The 23,053-nt window shown below is 41.3% G+C and overlaps 2 long non-coding RNA genes across 2 annotated transcripts in view; one reads left to right on the top strand and one right to left on the bottom strand.

Moving 5' to 3' along the window:
• Positions 1 to 10,824, top strand: part of LOC123649937 — a 29,906-nt gene extending 19,082 nt beyond the window's left edge. Inside the window, exon 4 of the long non-coding RNA XR_006739197.1 lies at positions 10,729 to 10,824. This is a non-coding gene — a long non-coding RNA (uncharacterized LOC123649937). The remainder of the gene's footprint in view (positions 1 to 10,728) is intronic.
• An 8,016-nt stretch (positions 10,825 to 18,840) lies between these two features.
• Positions 18,841 to 19,704, bottom strand: LOC123649939. The gene is made up of 3 exons (XR_006739199.1): positions 19,670 to 19,704; positions 19,238 to 19,421; positions 18,841 to 18,988 (listed from the first exon to the last, which is right to left on the bottom strand). It is a non-coding gene; the product is annotated as an uncharacterized LOC123649939 (long non-coding RNA).
• Between the last annotated feature and the right edge of the window lie 3,349 nt (positions 19,705 to 23,053).

Here is a 23,053-nt window from a genome sequence, read left to right as displayed (position 1 = left end):
CATCACTGAAATAGAAACTCTGTGACCATGAAACAATAACTCCTTGTTGCGCCCTTCCCCCAGAGCCTGATAACTTGTATTCTACTTTGTCTCTATGAACTTGCCTATTCTAGATTATTCATATAAATGGAATCATACAGTATTGGTCCTTTTGTGACTGGCTTATTTTACTTATTATAGTGTTTTTGAGGTTCATCCATGTTATAGTGTATGTCAGAACTTCATTTCTTTTATGATTGAATCATATTCCATAACATGTACATATTACATTTCATTTATCCATCTGTCTATAGACATTTGGGTTGTTTCCGTCTTTTTGCCATTGTGGATAATGCTGCTGTGAACATTGGTGTACAAGTATCTATTTGAGTCCCTGCTTTCAATTCCTAGAAGTGGAATTTCTGGGTGATAAGATAATTTCATGTTTAATTTTTTAAGGAACAACCAAAGGTAAAACTCATTTTTCCATATGTGATGGACAAAGCTGCCCTTGAGTCCACTTTCCAAAGCCTGGCTCTGAGATTAAACAACTGTAAATATTTGCTAAAACTTACTAAACTATGCATTAAAATTTTTTTCCTATCAAAATGTCATCTTCAAGGTCTAAGTGTGAATTTTAAAATGGTGAATTTAACTCTCAGTAAATTATAACTCAATAAACTAGACTTTAAAAACATAGCTTCCTTTTCTAGGAGAATAGATCCCTAAGCAGAGGCTTGAGATGGAAACAGGAAAGGGGAAATTGTGGAAAGGAGGAGAGTTTCTGAAGGGAAGAGGAGGAGAATGGTAAACTTTATCTTATGTACATTTTACCACACACACTTGCACACACAAACACACACACACACACGCCTGCTAGCAGTACTTCTTCACTCCTGTTTGCTTCAGAGATCTTTTTAAGTCTTTAATTCAAAACTCCTCAATATCTAGTTTCTGCTCTCCATCACGGGACTGTATTAACTCCTAACATCTTCTCTCACTTGAAGCTCTGGCCACATTGTTTAATACACTCCAGTAGTTCCCTGGTCTGTCCTCCTGAGCTCTCTGCGTTTCCCAAAGTTGCTCCCTTTACCTGGAATGACCTTCCTTCTTCCCCATTTCCACCTTTAGAGCCCCATCTATAAATACTACCTGCTTCAGGCATCTGGTCCTGACCTCAGTCCCTCTGTTTTGGTACTTTTCACCATCTGCTTTGTCTCAGAGTGATACCTTCACATTTTTATCTCCCTTGATACATTTTAAACACTCTGAATGATATGCATTATTTAAACCAGCCACAGAGTTTAGCAGGCAGCAATAAAGAGATGTTTATCAAATGAATGAAGTCTTCTTCACAAAAGCAGTTCCCACTGGGAAAACCAAGAAAACTTGGGTCTATTTTGATATTTGACCAAGAATCACAAATGGAATTGAAAGCTTTAGGTGAAATTTTTCAATTTATTATACCCATATTTTATACGTTCTGGCTGCCGGGGGTGAGCAAAATGACACTTGGAATTTGTCTGCAGATGTATGTCTTAAGGTTTTTTGTTTGTTTGTTCTCGAATTTAGATGGAAGGATCATGTGATATAACGTGTGAGGAACGGTTCCTCCGAAAACTGTATTTTGTTTATTCACAACTGCTTTAGACGTCACAGGTCAACACCCCTGAAAGCCGGCGCAGAATGTGTGCGGGTGGGAAGCAGTCAGTTGTTTGCTCACTGATCGGCTTGGGAAGTGGTGTCTTTGCTCACGCAAAGGGTCAGTTTAATAAATTCAACTCAGGGGAATCAGGTGTGATTGGGGGGTGAGGGTTATGTAAGATATAAGCTGAATATTCAAAGATCGCGGCTCACGGTGAAGCAGCCCTCAAAGTCTTCTCATGTGAAATAAGAACTCCTTTTTTGTGAGAACATTTTCCAGAAACAAAATTTAGAAATAAATCTTTTTAAAAACTGAATTAGTAAGTGGCCACGAGCTCCTAGAAAGCAGTGACTTAGTGGGAGGGGCAGGGAGGCAGACTGTGCCAATAGCTAACAGCTGGGGTCTGGTGACCATCCCGATGTTACGTCATCTGATGCTTGATTAAGCCCAGCCTTCCACGAGGTGCTGTTTTAGGATGAACTCAAGTGGACATGGTGCTGTGGAAGAAAAGACACTAGAATTAGTGTGAGCTAAAATATGATCTTTAAAAATATTACTGAAGTGCAACATAGATGCAGAAAAGTGCACAAATCACAAATGTTACCAAACACGTCATTTGACCACCACCCAACTCAAGAAAGACAATGTCACTAACACCCCTGCAGCCTCTTCACCAGAGGTAACTTCCCACTTCTAACAGCATATACTTGTTTGCTTGTTTTTCAATTTTATATAAATGGAATAATATACTATGTAAAGAAAAGACATTAAAAAATAAAACTATCAAGTTCAATTTGAATAATAATATTTTCAAATGTGCCCATCCACCAGTTTGCTTTGAGGGAGGGAAAGGAGCAGGGAAGTGGGGAGACGACGACCTACCTCTCAGTGGACTCACCAGTGATGCTATTGTTGGGATGTTAGTAAGTGTCGGTAATTACGCCAGCACAAGCCACCAAACCTATTAATTTTTTTGAGTTGGTGGTTGAATCACTTACTCCCTCCTTTCAGGCTGACAAGGCAGGATGCAGATGTCCTATTTGGGCTTTGGTTGTGGACAGCCTAGTAGATTCCTGAACTTCAAAATAGTGTCTCCAGCAAGATGGGCTGCAAGGAGCTAATTCAGTTTGGTGGGTCCTATCAGTGTGTCCTTTGAAATGCATACAGTCCACGTGGTTGCAGAACTAGAGTGGTCCATGAAGGATGTAGGGGGGGCCAATACCTGAGTAAATAGGGAGTCTGTTAGCAAAAGTGGGGAAGGATGGCAGTTGGTGGGGAACCGACCGTGTCTGCCACGGTATTGTCATGACATAATCGCGACAGAGATAACAGAAAGCCCAACTCTCTGGGGCCAAAGTGGGGAAAACCCACAAAAGGACATGCTCTGTGTGTTCCAGCTGCCCCTCCAACTCTGGGCAGTGGGGCAGTGGATTAGTTTCTTAGTGTTGCTGTAACAATATCCCACAATCTGGGTGGCTTAAAACAACAGAAATTAATTGTCTGTTGTTTTCTGGAGGCTAGAAGTCCAAAGTCATGTTGTCAGGGCCATGCTGTCTCTGAAACCTAGAGGGGAGATGCCTTTCTGGCCTCTTCCCGCCTTCTGGTGGCAATCCTCGCCTTCCTTGGGTTGCAGCTGCTGCGCTTCAACGCCTCATAGGACATTCCCCCTCGTGTGTCTGCTCAGAATCCTTCTTTCTCCTCTTTTCATAAGGACACCGTCATAGTGAATGAGGGGACCCCTTTAGTCCAATATGACCTCATCTTAAGTGGACTAATTACATTCTACAACTTCCTTTTTCCAATAAGGTGCTGGGAGTTAGGACTTCAACCAGGCAGTCATCAGAGGCCTTTCCTCCTTACAAGCTTTGGGAGCTACAGAGCTAACCCTGAAAACTGGGCTTGAATAAATATTTGCTATTAATCTTTAAGCCATGAAATTCCACTCAGAAGTTTATAAGAGGCATAATTAGGAGCAATGAGGAAACAGTGTGGTAAAATGTAAAGCTCAGAGCTTTGGAGCCAGCTCAGAGCTGGGTGAGAATCCAGTTTTGCTATTACTAGTAATGTGACATTTGAGTCTCCTGTTTGTAAGATCAGAATCATAATGATTGCAAATAAGTGTTAAAAAAGGAAATTTATGTAAAGTACTGAGCTCCATGCTTGGCCCATAATGGACTCTCAACGCTGAGAGCAGCCTTTTGCCTCAGTTTTCTCAAAGGTATAAAAGGCTGGAGGTATCTTTTTACACCAGATACTGCTAGCAATCTTGAGTAGATGGGATTTTGTTTCTCATGAGTTTTTTTTTCCCCAAAGTCTCCTTTCATCCTATCATTTTTGGAATGCTGATCTTACCCTCTCTTTGGCCATATTTTTCCAACTCCAAACTTATCTCCAATAGATGAATTAGGGACTCTATTAGCTTAGTATTACCTTGGTTTTGCAAGTCCTGTGGAGTTGAAGCATCCCGATAGGTTATAAGTCAAGTCCCCCAGGTTGGAATTAAGCAGGGACAATGATTACTACAGAAAAATCTCAGCGTGTGTTTGAAAAAAAGGCCAGAGGAAAAATTCCAAACTAAAGTGTGCATTGATTCCATATTATAGGGTAAGAATCTAATTATAATAGTTACATATGTATTGAGCAGTTAATATGCACCAAACCTTATTCCAAAGGTAGTACATATTTTGGTTCATTTACTTTTCAGAACTCTATGAGTTAGGTACTATTATTATCCCCATTTTACAAATGAGGAAACCAAGGCACAGAAAGGTTATAAAACATGTCCAGTATCACATAGTTGGTGGAGTTGGAATTCTAACCAAGGCACTCTGACTTCAGAGCCCATCTAAGTAACCATCATGTTACTCCAGTATTTAAACAGGAAAGTTCACAGTGAGTCTCCTGGGATCTGGTCATGGCAGCTGGGTCTGTGCCCTGTTCACCCATCTGTAGTGTGACTCCCCAAGGTCAGATAACCTCTAACCTCCTCCAGACTGAAGTACGCATGTCATCCATGTTCAACCTGGAGGTGTCTTGCTCAGGTTCCTTCTCTCTCCCAGAGCATCCTGGCTACGTGGGTTCAGATTGCAGGCTAAATCATCATCCCTGCGAGAAAGTATGCTGGCTTTGTATGGCCTGGGAGGTAATGAGCAGAGCCAGTAATCAGCATCAGCAAGGCCAGCCTCACTAATTACAAATGAACTGAAGCTCAGCATGGCGGATGAAATCACCTGGGATTGATGCCAATGGACAAGTACATGAATACGTCCCACAGACATCGAGAAGTGCCTGCTGTATGTCAGTTACTGTGTTGGGCAGGGTAAATGAGACATAGTCCCTGGAATCTAGAAGCTCCCAGCTCAGTGGGGGAGATAGCTACAGAAGTAAGTAAAGAAAGCACGAGGAAATGCCCACCTTAATAGAGGTTTGGAGAAAATATCACACTAGTACAGAGACTGAAGATCATCTTTTCCTGAGGAAATCAGGAAAATACAGCCAATCTTCCAGCTGTCTGGCAGAATGCAGAAGTACCCACCAGGCAGGAGGACAGACCTACCAGGCAGAAAAGAGAATTGCTTATTTCTCAGAAGGTGTCCTTGAACCTTGTCTCAGAATCACACAAGGTGCTTATTAAAGCAGATTCTTAGCCTCTACTGCAGACTTTTAAATTTGCATCCTTGGGGGTGTGGTCCAAGAATCACCATTTCAAAGGAGGCTAGAATTTGAGAATAGCAGTGTTGTGCTGTATGAAAGCCAGGGTTTTGCCAGTGATTTTCCTATCCAGGTTTGGGTTGGGAGGTAGAGTGCTTAGAACAGAGAATGCAGAGACAGAAAATGGCAGAAATTATACTATAAGGGTAGGTTGGGGCCAGATTTTGAGAATCCCTAAATAAAGACATTGAGTTTTACCTTGCAAGCTGTGGAGAACCAGGGAAGTTACTGAAGCAAGGTTGTGACATGGTCAAATTCTTCTTTTGAAATGAGTGAGAAGGGAAGAGCCAGGCAGAGCTATTAGCAGGCTCTTGAGACAGCCCAAGGAGAGAGGAGAGGATGGCCCCACAAGGAGGCACAGTGGAGTGCCGTTCCTTACAAAGATCATATAAGCATATTGCAGAAAACAGAAGAGATGAAATTGCCCTGTGGTTTAGCAGCATATTAGGTGACTTGCACATAGTCAATGACTGACAGAAATTTGCAGGATGAGTAACTATTCAGTCAGTGTCACCATGTGCCAGTCCTATGCTGAGTGTTTCACGTAAACTAGCTTACTTAATCCTCACAAGAACATGGCAAGATGGCTATTACACTCTACAGATGAGAAAAAAACGAGGTCTTAGAGAAATTAAGCAACTTGGCCGAGGTCACAGAGCTCATAAGTGGCAGAAGTGACTTGCAAATGTAGACGATCTGATGCCACAGTTCATGCGTTTAGCCGGAATGCCACACTACCATACCAGGGAACAAGGGCATTTCTTTGAGTTTCTTCTTACATGCATATAATTTTACTTATTTGTCATCATTATCTATAAAGTTTTAGATCCTGTTATGTCCAAAGCATTTTGCCATGTCATAAAATCTTTTCAGAAGCCTATTTTTTAATGGATGTGACTACAATGGATATAGACTACAAATTTTACTCAAATTTTATCTCCATTGTTGGTATTTTGAGAGCTTGTTTGGGAGTTCTAGCAGGGGAGCACAGCTACTCGTATACCCTTGACCAAAGAATGGTGCTCCTCTATCGGGGAAGGTCGTCCTCTTCTACTGAGCACACAGCTTCGGGAGGGACACACATGGAGCGGTGAGGGAGGGAGGGGACACCCGCCTAGCCAGCCAGATCAGCCGAATCAACCCTGGCGATCAATGGGGTGACAGATGTCACAGCCAGGTCACCTGCCCTCACATCCCATTGTTGGTATTTGGTTGTTCCTAGGTTTTCACTAGTAGAAGCAATATGGTAACAAACATTTCCATGTATATAATACTTTTTATATCTAGATACTTCTAATAAGGTAGATTTCTAGGAACAGAATTACCACTGGATCAAAGGCCTCATGGAATTTTGGACCCTTGATTCATGTTGCAAATTGTGCTTTGGAAATGTTTCTACCAGTTTGCAGTCGCTGTGCATCACATAGACACATGCAAAATGCGAAAGCATCAATTTCAGCTCAGCCTGACTTGCAGTAGGCACATTTTCAAATATTGCTCTTATTTAAAATGGTTAAAATGATAAATTATGTCTAATTTTAATCTGCATTCATTTGATTGCTTATTTTCCCATACTTTTGCCGACTAATTACATTTCCTCTTTTGTGAATTATCTGCTTGTGCACTTTGTCTGCTGGAGGATTTTTAAGTCATTTCCTGGGCAGACTACCCAGATTTGGGGAAGATATTGAGGGTGAGGGGATGAGGGAGAGAAGAAAGTCTGGGTTTGAGAAAATCTTCACCACTGATTGCTAAAATGGCCTCATACCTTCTTAAGTTCAGGATCCACCTCACTGCAATATCTGGGGAGATGACAAAATAACCCCCCCTTTCTCAGATACAAATTAAACAGTTGGCACACAGAAAAATGTAACACTCAACATACAGTATTGAATTTCTTCTCTATAATAAAGGCAGCATTGGTGAGTGTGTGCAGAAATCCTACTGAAAGACCTAAATTGCAGAATGAATACACTTGATTATATCACAATTTGGGGACAAAATTGGGAACAAAGCATAATCCGTGTTTTCCAAAAGTGATCTGCCTACCACAGATGTACTTATTTAGGAGGTACCTGGATGAATATTGTTTATTTTAATAGCCATTTACTTATTTTAATATATATTAGGAAAGTTATAACCTCCCTCAATCTGTGTGATTGCATAGATATGATTACACAGAATGGCACAAAGTAAAAAGAAGAAGGATGAATCAGTTGAAGAATTGAACCAGTTGAAGAAGCAAATAATTGTACAGGTGCCAGTACTTGGTTAGAACAGGAAGCACAAAGTTGGCAAGCCAGTAGCTGAAGTTTTGGAAACACAGCTTCTTCACATTACCACTAGGAGTACTAATCTCCCGAGTGCCCACTACATGCTGGATGCCACATGCCCAGTACCAAGGACACGGAGATAAAGGGATGTGCGTCTTCCTCCAAGAGTCCACAGTCAGAGCAAGAGAGAAGGGCATGTAAACTGGTAAATAATGCAAGTCTGCACTGATGGGGGAGTGGGGTGTGCACTGAACAGCCAGAAAATCACGGACAATAGCAGTGAGTTCGTTAACAGCCGAGGCTCCGCAATGGCACCTTACAGATGTCTTATGCGTATTTCCTTTCTCAGTGTCCCTGCCTGACAACATGAACTAAATTTCTCTTTTTCTGCCTTCTTCCCTCCCTTCCTTCCTTCTTTCCATTCTTTCTTCCTTCCTTCCTTGTTTTTCTTCTTATCCTTATTCTCTCACCCCACCCCTCTAATTCCGGATTTGTTTAACATGCCACTGAATTGCCTGCCCACAAAATGAGGTGCTCCAGATACCCAGGTGTGTGCCACAGGGCACTGGGGAGATAAAGTTATGCGTATGCGCCTGGGACAACAGCCTAGACTGGTAAATCAAGTCTCTGTTCTTCTTACACTGATGATTTCCTTTTAAAAATTCATCTTGGAGGAAGTTGTGTGACATTTATTTTCCACTCCGGGCTTCTAGCTCACTCAGCTTTGAATAACAACTGGCCACCTTGAAGACTGTGAGCCCTGCGGACTGTGGGAGGGAAAAGGAAATTTTTCTGGGTGATGGTTCACTACTTACAATTGATCAAGTGACCTTGGGAGGATTATAGTGACACTCAGAGGACCAGTGAGACGGATTGTTATCCTCAGCCCCAAATAGGTGTGGCACCTGCTATAAGCGAGCTGTCAAGCAAAGTGTCCTGGGAATAAAACACAGTCACAAAAGTCTCTGCCCTGGAGGACCATACAAAGAGACTGGCTGGAGAAATAATGGTGCATAGGAACACTAACCCTATTCAAGGGAGCGTATGATAAATGCACTGGAGACATATAGAAGAAAGATCATTTGTGACATAGGAGACAGATATGGGGAAAAAAGGTTTGAGCTTTCCCAAACTCGTTTGACTGTGTGAATGAACAAATCAATAAATGGAACTTGAGGCATCTCTGGATAGGGTTTCAACAGGTACAGAGAGGAAATGAGTGCACATGGTTAGAAGAGGAAAGATAGTGGGGAGGGAAAAAACCAAGATGAGAAGAGTAGGAAGCACATGTTTTATTTGGGAGACAAGAAGTGCTTGGGCACATGAGCAGACAAGGCTACGGTGGAGGGTTCATTTGGGGAGGTAGGAGGGGAGAAGCCTGGATGGTAGATCAAATGTCCCATCTCAAGGGTAATGGGGAGCCATGGGCATTTTGTTATATGAGTGAGAGTGACATCCCATTTGTTCTTTGCGAATATCATTGTGGCAGCTATTCAGAGCATGGGTTGGAGGAGGAAGAAACTAGAGATAGGAAACCAGTTGGGCAGCTATTGCAGTAGCCAGGCAAGAGCTTATGAAGTCCTGATTGGGGCCGTGTTTATGAGAACGGGAGAGAGGCAAAGGATGCACGAGGCATTTTCACAGTAAAATTGCCATCGCCTGGAAACTGATTGGATATAGAGGGTCAGAGAGAGAATCAGAAGATGCCCTCAATGTGGAGGCTGGAGGGAAGTGGACCCACTAACAGGGGCTGAATTGCTGGTTTGGGGAGAAAGTTTGGAAATCTCTTTCTTCATCTATCATGGGTTTACCTGTCTTTATAGAACCATTCATCCCTGGCTGTGCCAGGGGGAACAGAGGTGCTAACGGTTAATAGCAGAGGTGGCTGCAATTTTCTGATAAGAAGGAGAGACTCAGAGACCTTAGGCAGGAGGGCTTGGAAGAGTGCTTAACACACCACTTGGCATCATTATTGTGACTTGAGAAATGAGTACCTTCAACGCTTTTCCTCCTGTGCTTGCCAACTCTATGTCAAGAGCCCTCTGATTTTGTACATTCTTCTCCTGGAGCCATTCACTAAGACCATAGTCAAAATTTGCCAGTCCTGTGCTCCTTGTCTCAGGGCACTGACCTCAATTAGATGCCAGCTAGCCATGCAATTCATCCAGTAACTCACTCTTCAACAGATGGCCATCGAATGCCCACCGTGGCCAAGCACTGTTCTAGGCACATCTTACTGCTAAGATTAGTGTATCAGACAAAACAGACAGAATGCCCACCCTCATGGACCAACATTCTAGTGATAGAAGCAGACCACGAATAAAATAAATAAGCAAAGGATATATTAGACAGTGGTAAGTGCTACAGAGAAAAACGAAGCAAGGAAGGAGGCTAGGAATTGGTGGGTGACAGAGCTGCTTAAATAGGGTGGTTAGGACAACTTCACTGAGAGAATGACATTTGAGTAAAGACTTGAGGAAGAGGAGGGGTGGGCCATGTGTATATCTAGGGAAGAGCATTCAGCTGGAGGGAACAGCAAATGCAAAGACCCTTAGTTGGGCATATGCCTGCAGAGTTTGAGCAGGAGCAAGGAGGCCAGTGGGGATGGAGTAGAACTGAGGAGAGGGAGGGTATGCAGCAGGAGATGTGGAAAGCGAGGCCATGCTCGAATGGGTGGACCATCACTGGGAGCTACATCTTAGCTAGGATCTTCTGGAGATGATGCCTGAACCCTACAGAGTGGCCCTAAAAATTGGAATTTGGAAAGAGACATAGTTGGCTATCTTATACTTTGGGTGGGGCATGCTCTGCAAAGAGCAAAATGAATGCCCGGGCACAGAAGGAAGAAAGGTTTCTGCGCAGAAAACACCAAAGCTCTTGTTCCATTTGGTAGAGCTGACATGAGTGTGGAGCCTCCCCTTGTAGTACTGTGGCTGGCAGGAGTCCTGGGTCTTCCTGGCAGCCTCCTCAAGGCTGATTCACATCAGTATTACTCAACATGTATAGATTCTAAAAAAATAATAATTTAAAAACTACTCTAAAAAAGTATCCATGTTCTTTAACTTCTTACATCAGAAGTTGCATTTAGTTTACAGAATTTTTTTTTTTTTTTTTTTAAAGCACCAAACTGCAAGGTGGAGCTGGGAAGAAGAAAACCACGCAGGCTGGAGTCCCTCAAGTTCTATACTTAAATTCCATCTCCATGGCAGCATGACAGCTTCCTGACCACGTGGAACTGTCACAAGTTTTGAAAAATAGCTTTAGAGATATAATTCCTTGCTTATCTAAAAGCTGCATTTGCTTAATGAAGAGGTTTATTATCTCTCCCCCATGGCTATTGACCATCAAATTGGGGAGGGGGTTGCTTTCCTTTATTTCTCTGAATTGGGCAAGTCACTGCTCCGTTCTGGCTCTGCGCCTAAACGCTTGCAAGGGCAGACACAAACACAGGAAGGGGGAGGGGCTGGAATGGGACAGAAGGCCTTGCCCATGGTAGAGTCATATGAACTTGTAGATCAAAAGAGCAGTCCTGGCTTTAAAAGACTGTGGCACTATTCATGAACCCGGTGACTGCCCAAGAAGGAATACAACTACTTGTTGTCACCGAAAGATAAAAAGCTGCAGCTGGCTCCCCCCTCCCCCATCCCCAATCCAACTTAGATCTCCCTACCAGGAAGGTGGAGGCTTTGACTCCACATGTTCTCATTAATTACCCATGAATGACAGACCTATAAAATAGAACCAACAAAAGGAAGTTGGCAAAAAGTGACACTAGTAGTTTCCTTTTAGGGAATGTTCTCAGACCTGTCATTCTCTTAATTTTTTTACCATTTGCTTGGTGATGAGATATCCTTGCCCCTTACCTTAATGCAGAGAATGTCAGTCCTGGGACAGACCCCCGAGTCTCTACTCTAACAATTCCTGAACTGTGTTTGGTTCCTAGAAACCTAATTCCACACGGTGTCAATAGATACAATGTAGAGAAATACAGAGAGGCTCCTTAGTCCAAAGAATGTTGGGAAATGCTACATTTAAATAATATTGAACAAGTTTTCTTTACTGCAAAGCTCCCCAGAACTCTTAGCATTTCTAAATGTCAAAAAGGAGATACCACATGCATTTCCCAAACTTCCACCCAACACATTTCCATGTGAAGCTAAGGAAGGTTATATGACTTGTCCAAGGTCAGAGCTAGAAACAGAAACCAAATGACTTGGCCTCCCCAAGCTATTTTCATTTGCCTGGAGTAATGTAGAGTATTGAAAAACTGAAAACAAAGGCATTCAGGAGCCATTATGGCAAAGAAAAGAGTAAATGTATTCATTCTTTCATTTATTCAACAAATCCTTGCTGAATGCCCATAAAATACTAGAGACAGAAAATCCCCTGAGGGGGATAAGGCACTCCATGTTCAAGCAGGGGACTCAGCTTGATCACCTCCAGGTTTGGGAGACTCTCCACGTGATGCTTGCAGACCATAAATTTGGTTTGGTGGTCAGGAACTCCTTTTCTATAAAGGGACATTTGATTCAACCAGCAGGAATTTTTTAAATAAAAAGTACTGTAAGGAAGAAACATGTGGCTTTGGGGCTTTCTTGGCACACAAAGGCATGAGTAGCCATAGTTGAACATTTATTTTTTCCATCAATGGATGGTGAGGAATTTGGCATGGTGTGGGATTATATTTTAGACTCTCTAAGATTTCTTTGGCCACTGGAAACAAAAAAAAAAAAACAGCTAGCCACCCCAAGGAGTGTAAACTCAACTGCCTACAGAGGCCAGGTAGATAATGTAAATGCAGTAACTGGCCTGAGTGTAATGCAATAGGGAGCGGTGGGGACTGGGTCAAACGATGGAGCACACACCCTGTACAAAAGGAGAGCAGCTGTCACTCATCTCCAGCTGCTTCTTAGCAATTTGAGTGCAAGGTTGCTTCTAATTTTTTAAGAGAAGCTAGCAAGCAAGAGTTTTAAAAAATTTTAATTGTGGGCAAGCAAATTCAAATTTGAAATAGCACATGGGACAACATCACATTGCAAAACTGAATACATCCAAAGGCCGGAGGCAGCTCATGGGACACCACTTTGCAACCCCATCTATTAGGTCCACTATGAATTCCTTTGACAAAGGAAATGTGTCTTTTCCATTTATGCTGCGTAAAAGCCAAGTAGTTGGGATGTGGCTGGGCAAGGAACCATAAAGGCAGTCGGCAGAGAGAGGCACATGGCAGAGTCGAGGGCAGTCCCTGGAGCAGGGTGGGAGAATTGCCAGAGTCCTGAGGACCCAGAGCTGACAAGGATGAGGAGCTGTGGGTAGGAGACGCCAGGCAGCCAGAGGTTCTGGTGGCCAGGCCTTCTGGTGTCAGAGCCGCATTTAAAGGGCCACGCAAACACCTCCCTGCTAAGATGTAAAGATGCTTGACGCTGTGGTGTTTAAGATTCTGAAGTCAAAGGACTTTCTGTCTGCACATTCTGAGTCTCTTTTCCCAGAACGACTCAGGCTCTTTCATATGCCCAATATCTATAGGTTTCTTCTATTCTGAGCCAAAACCGGGAACTGAGGACTTCCCCCCCTAGAATTTATTAAATATTTATATTAAAATTGCTTCAAAGCATAGATATTACATTATATTTTACTGTACATATTTATGACTTTATTCTTTATGTAAAAGAACAAAATGAAGTAAAGAGAAATACAAAATTGGTAAAAATATCTATGATAAAACCCTAGAACTATACAACACAGGAACGAGTTCTACTCTAATGTATGGATTTTAGTTAGTAATAATGTGTCAATATTGGCTCCTCGGTTGTAACAAATATAATTCACCACACTAGTGCAAGATGTGATAAGAGGAAGTAGAGTATATGAAAACTCTATACTATCTGCTCAATTTTCTATAAACCTAAGACTATCCTCAAAAATAGTCTATAACTAAAAAAATTTTTTTGACAAATTCAACTGCCGTGTTTAAAAACGCAGAACATCTTTTTCTAATGAATCATAATCTGTCTGGAAATTTGCGTATATCTCTATATGATTTAATGCAATATTTGCTTTCTTAGTTTAATCATTTATCCAATAATGATGCTGATAGCAACTTATTTTCCTTGCATTTTTTGAAGAATGCAGTTTGTTTACTGATTGTTTATTTTGCCTAGTCTTCTTAAATATCTCTTAACCAAGGCTCTGAGTACTTCATTTGAATACTAAGAGAGAGTCAACAGTTTCAATGCTCACTGAACCTGAAGATGTTTCACAGTTTTTAAAATTGTTTTTAGCTGAAATCTGCCTCTCCATGATGGTGTACCCATCAGAGGATGAATCTGCACTTTTAAAATAAGACTGGAATACTAATGTACACAGGACAAAAAAATATTTCAGCATAGTCAGTTGTTTCTCATTTGTAGATGCTTTCTCTTTCCCCATTAGGCTAGTAAGTTCTCATTAAACTAGAATTTAAGGACATGGTGTTCATTAAAAAGATCAGTGCATGATAAAGAAGGAACAGAACTTGGAGAGGGATTAATGGCTCTTCTGAATGATTTTATTTATAATTTCCCCCTAAGAGAACACAGTATAAATGATAGGCCCTATTCAGACTTACCTCTCCCGAAGTTTCATGATTTAGACAGTTTTAAACTCATCTGTTTAGATATAGATCTAAACCAGAGTGGAAACCACTGTTAATGACGTTCTTTCACAATTCTCTGAGTTCGAAATGAAAGTGAAAACTTAGAATTATTTATGACTTTTTCATACTGCTAGAAACGCAGAGTCTTCAGCTTTCTGGCCCTACTTTTAGAAAAAGCGTCATGTAAAAAAGTGGAAGTACTTTGCTTAAAGCTAGAACCAATGATTTGATTAGAATCTTTAATTTTTAACTGATTTTAGAATCATAAACTATTTGAAACGTTTTTAGTCTTCTTTCTCAGGTATCTTGGATTTAAGGTAACACAATTTGTGCTGCACTTTGACCAAATCATCAAACTATTGCAGTGACCTATTCATACTGTATAACAGAAAAATATTTTTACAAGAACAACTTTCTTCAAAAACTGGAAAATCATCAGATGTGTCATTCATAGAGTTGATGTGAGTGTACTATTCAAATCAATCTTCACAAAGGTTTTGATGAAGTTAGTCATCAATTTCTAGAAAAAAGTCTTTGAACTGGTAGGATTTTCCATCTCTGAAGTTAATATTAATATTATCAGCTGACATGCTAATCATCTTATCAACCAGTGTGCTGCCCCTAGAGCAGAGAAAGTATAACCAGTCACTTGTCGCACCTGGCAGGACATCAAGTTCAAGAACTTTTACATTATCTCCAGGAATTTCATTAAAATATCTTACTAATATAGGGACAACTTTTTGATTTTTGTGGTTAGCTGAAGCTGTCATATTGCTGAGACCTAGAGGTTTTACCCAATTCTTGTTAAGTTTTTTGAGGTCTTGCAGTGAGTTTTAACATTTTTCTTTTCTTTTTTTTTTCTTTTTTAATTTTGCATTATACCACTGGTTTGTGCTGATGGAAATTTAAGTTCAAACACCATGGAACATAGCGTCAAAGGTTCAGTTTTAAGATCTGAAGCCATGATTGTTTTTTGTGGTGTTACATGAAATTACCGCTTCTTTTCCGAGTACCTTTTATGAGCTATTTCATCATTGAATCATGGAAGCTCCAGATCTGACAGATAATGGCGGTTTCCTTAAATTGAAAATGCAAAAAGATAGCAGATTTGGCTTCAACTTTTGTCTGTCATTCACTACCACATAAGAAGCAAAGTGCTACATGTGAATCGACACTTTATTTTCTATGAGTGTTATTTTGCAAATCTCATTAAATGTTTCTTTTTTGGCCCCTTCCCCCTTTGCAATCATTTGACTCTAAAATAAAATAGTTTAAATACTTTTGTGTACACTTCAAATATCTCTGAACTACAGGAGCAGAAATGGCCACTATAATTATCATCCTACATGACAAGGATCGGCTTTGCCCAACAATTTTTGCCACACTTAGAAGTGTGCACCTAAATTCACACTTACATAACAAGGGCAAATACCCATCTCAATGTTCCCAGGAGCCCAAGTTCTCCCTTCCTGCTCCCCTTTCTCCCTCAACATCCTAACACTGTCTTTCTTTGCCTTAGTGGTGTCTACACAGCCACTGCTTTCCTGCCCCCATCCCACGTCCCCAAGTGCCCATGGATCCCACAATAAACCTTTTTCATGTTTGACGCAAACATTTACAAGTTGTCATAATAATTTATTCAGCTTGGAATGCTTCATCTTTCATAGCTCTCCATCTTAGATTTCTTAATTCTTTAAAATGAACATTATGAATTTGATTTTTTCAGTCACTATCTTCTAAGATACTGGAAGTTTTAGAACATTTTTTTATTTATGCAAAGAAAGGAACAAGATCTTTGAAAGAAAAGTTTCCTATCAAAAGTCAACTTTTTCCCAAGCCTGTATATCGTGGCTCAAATGGGCCCACCTCACCTTCCAACCCGCCATCATTCAATCCCATTATCCTGTCTTATGTTCCCCATTGCCCTTATAATTATCATTATATAAATGTATCTTACATGTTTATATGTCTTGTGTGTATATGATTCCAGATCATAATTCTACTTTTAGAAACAGCAATCTTGTCTTGTTTACTGCTGTTCTCTGGTGGCTAGTACGTGCTCCATGCAGATTGGTTGTAAGAGAGAAGTAAACCTGACAAAGTGTGATGGTCAGTCTCTACCTCCAGATCTAGGTTACTCATGAAAGACCCTTGGCTGGGAAACACCAAGGATTTTAAGATCTCTCTTAGAGCTCCACCATTTTGGGGTGCTAATGCTTTTTGAATTTAGAAAGGATTGCCTCCTGACAACCATAGCACCAAAGAATTCTTTGACAGGTAAACCATGTATTTTTTTCAAATTACTAGATGATTAAAAGAAGCCCTACCATGGTCAAATGAGGTGACTAGGTATTCTAGAGACCAAGGGACTATACAGAAGTCTCCCCATAAAAGAGAACTGAATAATTTTTCAGGACACACATTAAGATGTTGCATAAACAAAGCTGGATAGGGTAACATTTTTTAAAACGAAGAAATGATGACTAGCTTGTCTTTCTTAGAAATGTAGTAAGCATTGAATTACGTTATAAAGGCATGCATTTCTAATTCCACATACTCTGTTTCAAGAAGCATTTTAATGGCAGCAGCTATATCCTGGTTCATGGAGAATATCTACCTTTGGAAATCTACAAAATTAATATGTGAGTATTATTTTATCTGGAGTTATAACATCCTTGAACATTAGGCAGGAAGGCAGCACAGAGACTCTAATGATCAGCCCACTCATTTTTATAATAAAGATCCTGAGGATCAGAGAGTAAAGGGACGTGTCTGGAGTGACTAAGGGGGACCCAATGCTGGGTAATCATTATTTTCCCCTCAAGATTCACCGTCTCTCCTCTGCCAGCCTGCTCTGTGGACCACATGGTCAAGCTCTCATGCCTTCTGGGTGAAAGGCAAGGGCAAGAGATTGGAAGATGAGAGGAGGGCAAGGCTAGGATGTTTATTCCCTCAACAACCTCCCTGCTGGGTTAAGATTTAGCAGGGGTTGCACTTTTGGGCTCAAGGCCACAGCTCCCTCCCCTGCTTCCGTTGGACTTTGATGTGATAAGGCTTCCAGCTGTTGCTAGCTCCAGGGTGCTCCACCACTCCTGCTCGCTCCCTTAACCCTACCCACGCCTTGGCTACACAGTCCCCTTTTACTGAATAGTCTCCTTTGAACATGCCAGCTGTTTCTCACCTGGACCCTGACCACACATATGTGAATACAAGTCTTCTGCCTCCTGTCCAATGCTCTTTCTTTTATATCCCTAAATTTATTAGCTTCTTTAGAAATACGAAGAACCCTGGATAGGTACTGGAGACCTCATGTACTATGGTGACTATAGTTAGTAATACTGTATTGTACACTTGACATTTGCTAAAAGAATAGATCATAAGTGTTATCACCACAAACACACACACACACACAAGGGTTAACTATGTGAGGTGATGGAAGCGTTAATTAGCTTGATTGTGGTGCCCATTTTACAATGTATATCAAAACATTATATTATACTCTTTAAATTTATATAATTTTTGTCAATTAGACCTCAATACAGCTGGAAAAAATATAAAGAACTATATTTGACAAAAAGGAAAAAAATATAGATGACCCTAAGTGTTCTGATAATGTGGAAATATTTTTAAATACTTTGATGAAGAAGTAAGTACTAGAAACAGAATCTAAAACTATGAGTAACGAGGCTGCAGAGAGGGGAAAGGCTGACTTTAGGGAGGCTCTGCAGGAAATCCTGCAAAGGTGAAATTTGACTGGGGCAAAAAATGGAACTGTCTAGAAGGGCAGGAGGGCACTGTGGTTCCTGTGTGGTTAGAGGAACTGGGCTTGCTTCTTTCAATCCTGCAACAGCTGAAGTGAACCCACCCTGGGTGTGATTTTATGAGATATATATTTTTCATCCAGCACAGCCCATAGACATGACCCAAATGCTTCATCTGTGTTCAACTGATGTTTTTCCAGCACTGGATGGGAAAACCAGTTGTGTTGGTCTCAGCGAGAGGGGGTCTGCTTGTCTCCAGTGTGGCATCTAATTGAGATATTGCCAAGGGTCAATGTGATCAGGAAGGGTTTTCACCTTCTATCCTGGTTCCACTGGAATATCAGCTCTACCTACTGGTGTTTCATCTTCATTCACTCCCACTTGCTTCTTTTTCCCCATGAAAATGGAGTATCAGTAAAGCCATAAGGCAGAATGTAGAGGGAAGTTTCCTGAATAGTGTTATGCCTCAGAACTAAAAATAACTTTCTTCTAGTCTCAACTCTGGCACTAATTTTGTGACATCTTGTCTGGGACTCATGTTCTTTGGAGTAAAATGAAAACCCTGGTTAGAATGACATTTGTGGTCACTTCCACTTTTTGGATTCTATAGCCCTCTTAAGAACTAAACTAAACAACCCCATCTTCCATCTTGAGCTCTTTTCCTGTTTGGCGAAACAATTCATACAGTCAGGGTCCCTTTCTCCTGGGTCTTGGAATCTGTTTCACAGAGAAAGTATTGAGGTCCCAGTACCTTCAGCTCTCCTGGATCTCTGCAACTTGTATCAGATCCAGGCCCCTCCCCACCACCCCGCAATTCCTGGAGCTCATCCTCTGGCCACTGTCTTCCTGGAGACATGTCATGTAGGAAACATGAGGCAGGAGATGGAACATCCCATGGTTTGATTGTACTGTTGGGAAGTCCAGGAGAATCATTCTGAGCTTGGCTGGATTATCCAGATCACTTTTCCATTCTACTTGATTCCACCTGTCAACATGTACAAAAGGAAAAAAAAAATCAGTCCAATGCTTTTCCTTTTTGGTCTGCCCGGTCAAATAATCATTTTGTCTAACTTCTCCCATCATTAACCAGTTGTTTCCATGGGCTTACTCTGTGGGGAAACTCAGTTTCTCTGGTCTCTTTCTGCATAAGCCACTTAAATCAAGACGCTTTAATTTCTTTTCTGCCTGGAAAATTCTGCCTCCTCCTAACTTTAAAGTGTAGCTCAAATAGCACCTCTCCTGGGAAGCATTTGTCGATGCTCCTTCCTCAGGTAGGATTTACGTTCTTGTCTTCTGTGCTTCTCGGGCACTCTGCCCCCATTGCTTTCCCAGCATTTGTCCCGTTGTCTTTGAGTTATTCATATCTGCTGGAAGGGCAGCTCCTGGAGGTCAGAGACCAGGTTTTTGTGTAGCTCTGCCTAGAATAGCAACCACTTAGTGAGGACTCCTTGCGTAGAAGGAAGGGAGGAAGGAGAGGAGGGAGAGAAGGAAGGAGGGAGGAATTTTCTCTCTGTCGAATGCTTGCAATGCTCTTTCCTTAAGCATATTCTGAGCATAAATGACATACTTCATAGAAAATGTATGAGCATCTTTGACAGTGAAGCAAGAAGAAACCAACTGTGGCAGAATACAACTGAAACAGCTTTTTTCTCTTGCTCTGTCATACCTGACTCCTCTATGGCTTGACTTTGGGTGTCCAAAGTTGTTCACTAGGAGAGGCAGAGATTCTGGGTGGTAAAAAAAAAAAAAAAAAAAGATTAGAGGCAGAGATTCTGAAGAAAAAAAGCCAGCATTGACATTTATTTTATCAGATACCTTCAAGAGATGGGTTTTGTTGCTCTGAGAGAGCTGGTCTCTACACTTCCCCAGACAATAAAGGCATAGAACAATTGCTGCATTCAGCATTTCTTCTTCCGTAGGACCAGGGGACCTGGCTGAAGTCTCAGCCTTGCCTTGGGGATATCAATCTGTTCTGAGCATTAGACGCCATGGGATTAACCAGGCAGTGGTACAACCAGGAAAATTAGGATATTATCTCCACCAAAAGTCTGTTCCCAACTAGCCTGGGGGTCAAAGGGCATCCTGTCTTAAGTGTTAAAAAGTTATTGGCTCATGCAAACTTCATCTCAAAAGCCTCTAAAAGTTCTGGTTTTCTTCTTCTTGGTGGCTAAAGCCACTTCGCAGACTGTCCCTCTAATAGTCAGAACTTGGAAAATGCTGTCAACTCCGTATTTGTTTTTACCTTATGGTACTAAATAACCTACTTGGCTAAACTCTTCCCAAGTGTGTCTGAACTGGTTGTGGTTTTGACATTGATGACTTCAGGGTCACTTCCCATAACATGAAGTGTATTTTTGCTGTCAATCCAGTAGGGCAGTGGTTCCCAACCTTTTGGGCACCAGGGACCAGTTTCATGGAAGACAATTTTTCCATGGATTGGGGTTGGGGGGCGGGAATGTCTTTGGGATGATTCAAGCACTTTACATTTATTGTGTACTTTATTTCTATTATTATTACATTGTAATATATAATGAAATAATTATACAAACTTCTCTGCTAATGATAATCTGTATTTGCAACTGCTCCCCAGCGCTAGCATCACCACCTCAGCTCTATCTCAGATCATCAGGCGTTAGATTCTTATAAGGAGCGTGCAACCTACATCACTCTCAGGCACAGCTTACAGTAGGGTTTGAGCTCCTATGAGAATCTAATGCTGCCGCTGATCTGACAGGAAGCGCAGCTCAGGCAGTGATAATGAGTGATGGGGGTGGCTGTAAATACGGATGATGCTTTGCTCGCTGGCCTTCTGCTCACCTCCTGCTGTGCAACCAAGTTCCTAACAGGTCACAGACCATGGCCCCGGGGGTTGGGGACCACAGTACTAGTGGGTGTTTACCTAAAGTGTTCTGATAGAATGTTAGAGTCGCCAGACCTAGATAAGAAGTCAGCATCTCATCTAGATTTCTACACAGTGTAAGACTAAAGCCATGAGAGATATTACTGTGCTTTTAAAATCACTGTTGGGTAAACTTGAGCTTAGTCATTTTAACCTAGCCCTGCAAAAGATAAACATCTAGTTCATACAGGACATGATTCATTCATTCAAAAAATATTTATTAAAACTCAATGTTGGGTACTGTTCTAAGTGCTTGGCGAATATCAGTGAAGAAAACAAAGATCTTTGCCTTCATGGAGCTCACATTCTATGTGGTGAGAGAACAGGCGATAAACAACACCCACAGTAGATAAATAGATTATCTAATATGTTAGAAGATGACAGGTGCTTTGGGAAAAAGGAAAAGTGAAGCATGGTAAGGAGAATTGGGGATTGAAGTGGGAGCAGGTAGGAAGATGTCAGTGGGTGCTCAGGATGGGCCACACTGAGATGGTGGTATCTTAGGAAAGACTTGAAGGGGGTTAGAGAGTTAGCCAAGCAGACCTGGAGAGCAGCATTCCAGAAAGAAGGAACAGCACGTGCAAAGATCCAAGGGTGGGAATGTGCCAGTCTTGTTTGAGGAATAACAAGGAAGCCAGTGAGGTTGGAGTAGAGCGAGCCAGTGGGTAAGAAACAGAATACGGGAAGAAGAAAGGATCTGGGGGTCTGGCAGCCTTTATTCTGAGTGATATGGGGAGCAATTGCAGATTTTTGCACAAAAATGTGACACTATTTTGCATATGTTTTAAAAGGATTACTTTGACCTTAGTGTTCAGAATAGACAATATTGTATACAACCCAGGCTCTGGTGAGTAAATTTGATCAGGCGTAACCTGATAATAGGATACTTTTCCAAGAAGAATCATAAGACACCACATTCAAAAAAAGCATTTGGATTCTACTTCCAGAATGTCGCTGTGGGTGTGCTGCCACGCAGCTTGATTGAAATAGCCATTATATCCATATTTGTAACAGACACCATCCTTCTTCCAGACTCTCTTAGCATTGTCATTCTCCTTCATCCACTACATTCAAATAAGAAAGTTGCTTCTGCATGCAAAGCTCTATGTTAGTCACAGAGAATGAGAGTTGAGAATGCTAAGGTGGGCAAGATGTGGTCTCTGTCCTCTTCTACAGTTCCCAGAGAGGAAATTTAGATTTTTGATCTCAAAATGATATATTTCTCTGACATGTGTCAGGTACTTGCTTTTTTTCTTGAGATAGTCAATGATTTCTTTGGGGAAGAAATCTCTGTAAGAATTCAAATGAAGCTCCTACACTGGTAGGTAGCATAATCCTTGCTTGGCATAGTGTTCAGTTTGTCCTACTCACTGTGTGATGAGCAGATGAACTTTAAATGCTCATTTCTATAAAGGGCAGTATTCTCAACCCAGCCTCCTCCAAGAGGGATGTATGGCTACAAGGAATGAGGTAGAAAATAGTATCAGAAAATAGAAAACTTAAGGTTCTTAATCCATTGTCTCTAGACCTATAGAGCCAAGTCAAATCAGAAAGTGCTATGTAGTGGTCAGAGTGATAGGCATAGCTGGGGACCTAGAAAGCAAACAATTTTGTGGTGTTGGTATAACCCACCTCAACAAGATTGCTAGGGCTTGTATAACAAAATAGCACAGACTGAATGGTTTAAACAACAGTAATTTATTTCTACACAGAAGTCCAAGTTCAAGGTGTTGGCAGGTTTGATTTCTCCTGAGCCTCTCTCTTTTGCTGGCAGATGGCCACCTTCTTGCTATGTTCTCACGTGGTCTTTCCTCTGTGTGTCTGCATCCTTGATGTCTCTCTGTGTGTTCAAATTTCATCATCTTATATATACCAGTCATACTGGATTAGGATCTACCCTAATGGCCCCATTTAACTTAATCACCTCTGTCTCCAAATACAGTTATAATATATTCTGAGGTACTGAGGGTGAAGACTTCAACATATGAATTTCAGGGGGACACAATTCAGCCCATAGCAGATGGGATAGTCTCATTATTCAAGTATGAGACTGATATCTTGAGAGTGCTGAAGCATTTTCACAAGGGAAGCTTATATGGTTTGGAGCTGAATTTCCATGCAAAAATATAAGATTTGCATTAGGAACAACCC

Source organism: Lemur catta, chromosome 14, assembly GCF_020740605.2.
Source record: "Lemur catta isolate mLemCat1 chromosome 14, mLemCat1.pri, whole genome shotgun sequence".
Taxonomy (NCBI): domain Eukaryota; kingdom Metazoa; phylum Chordata; class Mammalia; order Primates; family Lemuridae; genus Lemur; species Lemur catta.
This window is presented reverse-complemented; position numbering and strand designations above follow the sequence as displayed.